The sequence below is a fragment of the Chenopodium quinoa genome, unplaced genomic scaffold (genome assembly GCF_001683475.1).
Source record: "Chenopodium quinoa cultivar QQ74 unplaced genomic scaffold, ASM168347v1, whole genome shotgun sequence".
Taxonomy (NCBI): Eukaryota; Viridiplantae; Streptophyta; class Magnoliopsida; order Caryophyllales; family Amaranthaceae; genus Chenopodium; species Chenopodium quinoa.
In genome coordinates this window covers 3,255,131-3,260,651 of record NW_018743136.1, presented here as the reverse complement: position 1 = coordinate 3,260,651, position 5,521 = coordinate 3,255,131, and positions in this window count along the sequence as shown.

The following is a 5,521-nucleotide window of genomic DNA, read 5'->3' as shown; positions in this document are numbered from 1 at the left end:
TAAAACTTGGCACAAAAACGCCTAGTGGCTATACAACCGATCTCAAACAAGACCAAAGGCCAATATGGCCGGATGGTTGCTTATTTTACAAAACCGCCTGTCCCAACATGGACAAAGGCATCTGAAGACACCCCTCCGAGTGCAATCGTTGCAGAGAAAAGACCATTCGTTGGTTTTATGTACCAACGCAGACGGTGAAAATTGAAAGACCAAATTGGTCAACTCATAGCCGTCTGACCAGAATAATCTAAAGAACGATTAAGTTACCGAAAACCGGATGCCCTAAGGCATCAGTCGGTCATCGGCTGAAGTTCTTACTTAGGTTATTTACTCCAAAGTTGCACTCACTCCCCCTATTGGGGCAAAAGATTGTGTAATGGCTACGCGTCAACCCCAGACGGAATACAACCGCCTGGGCAAGAAGCTCAAAGCACCCGTTCTAATGGTCGGCTGTGCACTTGGTTTGGGGCAATCACCATTGTGATTGATTGGCCTAAAAACATTCCATACTTCTCCTAGTATCAAGTGTTTTCAAGCCAATCAATCAATTTGAAATAAAACCAACCACACAGTCGCCCAGAGGCAAGAGCACCGGATTGCAAACCGTCGCATGCTTTTTTAGGTTGGGCAAAATATTAAAGAATTGCAAACATACGCAAAATTCAAATTGAAAACTCAAAACACAAATAGGTATAAATAACCGACTGAGTCGGAATACTTCATTAATATTTAAAATGGCTCAAAGGCCATAAGTTGTGTTAACCGGAGTTACATCCGGTGAGGAGAAAAAATAAATTGTTAACCCAACCCCACGGTTGGTAAAAATACAACATAACACGGCATACAAGCCGGTAAAGAAACAGTAATGGCATACTGCCGTAGAAAGTGGGGAGGACCGCCTAAGGCTGAGGTGGTTGATGCTGCTCCGGCTGAGTTTGGCTGGTTTGGCCCTCGATATGCTCATCCGCCGGCTCCTCAGTATCAGAGACATCATATCCCTGCTCAGCAGCTCAATCCTTGAAGCGAGGCGGGGGAGCATCACCCAGTAGCTAAGCATCATACACCTCAGTGGCGTAATCATACCTCAGCTTATAGACCTCAAAGTCTATTTCTGGGTAAAGGAGGCTCCAGGTGATCTTCAGCCGGGCCAAGTTGTCCCGCTCATTCTCCTCTGTCAGCCGTTTTTGCTCTTGGGCCAGCTCGTCCGACTTCTTGTTGCGCGGATTGATAAGCTCAACCCTCAGGCGGTTAACGTCTGTTCGGAGTTGGGCATTCTCCTTGTCAGCATATTCTAATGCCTTGAGATCTGATTTGGCATCTTTCAGCTGCTTATCAAGGTCATCAACCCGGCTATTAGCTTCGTCGTTTGCAGCCGTCAAACTCCGGATCAGTTCCTCCTGTTTCAACTCTACTGCTTTAATCTTTAAATTACACATATAATCAGAATATTCAGCAGAGTTGAGGTTTTCAAGGGCCCTCCGTTTGGCGTCATTTACCTCTTCCTGTTTCCGCCTAAAGGGGCCATGGAGGCCGTCCACTCTCAGCATCACCTGGGACAATAACAACCGGTTTATGAGTTACTTTGCAGAATTAAAGAAAAAGATATCAAGGTTGAGGGGTTTATTACCTCAGCCAGTGGACCCATTATCCGGTCGAAGTCCACGACCTGAAGATCATGTGTGGAGTTCTTCTCGGACCGGGTGAGGGTCCTCACCATCCGTCTTGCAAAACCCGCAAGATCCGGCTCGTCAGAATTCAGATCTGCATCAAAGGTAATACTCTGTGAGATAGAGGCAGCATAGTCGGCATTCATCCGTTGCTGGCTGCTGACTGACCCTTTAGAAGGATCAACCTTGGTCTTGACTCTCATTAAATCAAGTGGCCAAGGTATTTCAATCCGTCCCTTACCTTGGGCTTCCGGATGGGTCTCCGACTTTTGCTCCTCCCCAGGCGTTGCCGCACCGCCTGCAACATTAGGTGGCTCGCCACCCTTCAATGCCGTAGAGGCATCCGGCGCTTTCTGTTGCGAGCGTTCCGAGCTTTGCTCAGAATTCTCATTGCAGCAGGCGATTTGCCCCCGGTCGTTGGACGATCGGATTGGGCAGATGATTGTTTCTAGGGAGGAGGTGGGTCCTTCCTCGCGACTTTAGTAGCCGAAGTTTTCTCCAGATCGCCTCCTTGCCTTTTGAGCAGCTTGGAGAAGGATTGTGGAATCTTCTTGTTGGACTCCTGAGAAATAAACAAAGGGTGAGTATACCCAACCGGCAAAGGGAAATATGCAAACACATAATGTCAGGCGGTCTTACCCCGCCTTTCTTGGAGTCTTTTGCCTCGACGGCTGCCTTCTTGGCAAGTGCCGCCTCTTTGCGCAGCAGCGCCGCAGATTTAGCCAGTGTCTTCGCCTGGTCTACCATTCTCAAGGCTTCGTCTGCAAGAACAAGAATTTATGGTTAGAAGAAATTACGACAAGTTTGCAATTAAAGTAAAATAACAATCATTCCGGATGAGAAATATTCTACCCCTGGGAAACATGGTACTCAGCCCGCAGACGGACAAGAAGCACTCGTCCTTGAAGAAGTCCGAATGGGGAATCTAGTTTTTGGGTACTATGATGTGAGTCCCATCCCCATGGGCTCAGTTGTTGTTTCAAAAAATCCCGGCTCTATTATTTGCTCCCGGGCCTTAGTAGATAGCGCCGAGAGAGGCCATTTACGTCCAAGAAGGGCCGGCTCAGTATTGTAACTAAGAATATTCACCCACGAGTTGGGGGTGGGCTGCCAAACCCCTAGATCGTACCCCTTGAGGATTTTCCTAATCCCGGGGTGGAGTGGAAACCGGAGGCCGACTTCGATAACCGCCTCGTAGCAGATGAAGTAGTCATCTGCATGATCAATATCATCGCCCCAGGTCATTACAGCGTCAGCCGGGGGAACGATAATCTCCCAACCCCTTCCAAAGGGGTGCTTTTCCTTGAAGGCCCTGAATCCGCTATTGAGGAGGGCGATGTTAACCGGCAGCATCCGGGTTATTTTTGGGTTGGGGTTGTCGGCGACCTTAGGCAGTTGCTGATAGTCAGCCGCAAAATTGTCTTGGTCAGAGCCGGAAGATTCGGCCCTTGACCCTTCGTCGACCTCAGCGTTGCCGGTTTCATTAGAGGAGGCGGTACCCTCGCCGCCTCCCCCTAGTTCCCCGGAGCTCCCGGAAGTAGAAGGAGCCTCTTCGTCAGATCCGCTCTCCTCCCAATCCCTCTGTTCCCCGTTTGGGAAAACCTCATTGGCTGACACTCTCATAGTGCGCCGGCTCTTAGACCGCCTGGCCGTTTGTTTCGTCCTGGCCATTGTGTCCTGCGCAGACACAGAGAGGGAGGAATTCAGAGATGAGCATATTGGTTCCGACAGTCCAGAAGAGGCACCCCCTATTCTAGACTCAGCCGTTTCGGGGGATCAGCTGAGTGTCCTAGGCAGTGCCGAGTGAGTGGATTAGGAACTCATTTATATTCTCTAAAAATCTAGGTATACAGGCGGAGAAAAAATGGTATACAAATTGAAAGGGAGGAAAGCTAAAATGTTACAGGCGGTTACCTCGCTTTTTCCCTGAAAAATCTGAAAACCGCTACAGCCGGTAAACCGGGTGTTGAACTGCTAGCACTTGGAAGTTTGAACTTGCTGTGACGCAGACGAAAGCAGAGAACTTCTCTCTAGAATCTCTCTTTTTCTCTCTCTAAAAAGTCAAATGTGAACGTAAGGTGAGAAAAAGGGGGAGGTAACTTTCTATTTATAGAAAGTGAAAACAGGGGGAAATCTTTAATTTGAAATTCAAAAATTTTACCCGTTACTGTTCACCTATGAAAGGTGGACACGTGTCACAGGCCCCACGTGATATGCACGTGCAACCTGTGAGGGGCAAATGTTTAGGGTAAAAATACCCTAGACACGTGGACCAATGAGAGGAGGCCACGTGTCGAGCTCAGGATGGCCCACGTTGCTTAACATCCTCTTGACACATGGCGCCCTCAGATACACCTCTGAAATGGCGGCCTTCAAGGGCCCAAATCCCTAGAAGCGCCGTTTTACGGCGCAGCCCACCGAAAGTTAGGTCAAGTGACCTAGATAGGGGCAGACTCTCCAAGGACCCTATAAATAGGGAGATATTTCCCCACTTTGGGGACAGATTGAATCATTGATTACACCTGCATTCTCTCACATTAGAGAAAGACCTAAGCTTGGAATCCAAGTAGATACCCACCTAAATTTCCGCACCTTTTTCTCTCCCTTCAAGTTTCTAACTTGTGCGTCGGAGGCGGAGCACCGCCCAACCGGTGTCTCCGTTTGTTTTGCAGGTACAACTCACACCGGATCAGTCTTCGTGTTGTAACTCTCCCAAGGGACAAAAACTCCCAAAACACTTGACGCTCATAGGAAGTGGGAATTGACATACGATTAGGAATACGATTAGGGACAAGGAAAGTAGGGAGCCGCTAACAAGTTTTTAAGGAACTTGTAAGCCGTTCACGGATCATAAAAGGCTACCATGAATAAGGGACAACGATAGGCAACAACGATTGACCCATGAAGGTTACACCCCATTCATAATCCATGAGATTACTAACTCCATATGATTCGAAACCACGAAAGGAGGATCGGGGATGATGGTACGAAGTGAGTCATGGTGTCACATTCGCCCGTATTAGCCTCTACTCGATTCTTATAATGAAAAGTGATTCCTGCAATCTCAAAGGTATGAAAAAAAATATTCAATTTGCTCCAAACTATTATTAAGCTAAATTGGTTTAATATTAATGCAACACATTAATCTAAAATATTAGCTAGTGATCACTTGATTAAACAACAAGATTAAAAAGGAACCTAAACCGGTTGTCCAAATTATCTTATTAGGCGTGATTTCAATTACATATTCCCTTTAAACATGCAATATGGTGATCATAATAACAATAATAGAATAAACATTAATATTGGAAGCAATTTAACAATAATAGCGTTAGTCAAATCAAATATAAAATAACCTAATTATGATGTTAGCAATATTAAAATAAATTAAGAGTAATTAAATTAATTAATTACTCACATTGTGCGTTTCCTTGAAATTGCTACATCGTGAATAAATTTTTAGTGACTTCAATAAAAATATAAATCGAATGAAAATTAAATTAAATAAATGTAGATTTGATTCGGTCCAAACCTTCAGTTAATTATACCTTTCACACCTTGGTTTAAGGATGGAACCTCGGGTGTTATATGGACTCCTTGGAGTGCTTAGGGAAGAATGGTATAATTAGGAATATAGGTTTAAGGATTAGAATATGAGAGAGGGAAGAGAAGAGAATAATTTTTGGTGTAGAAGAGAGAAAGAGAGAATGATTTGATGCCCCGAACTGCAGAAAGGAGGGGGGTATTTATAGGGAAAATGAGTAGAGAGAAGTCACGGAACCCTAAAAAGATAAAAACCCTAAACAATAACTCTGCAAAACGGCAGAGCACGCCGCGACACGGTGCCAAACACC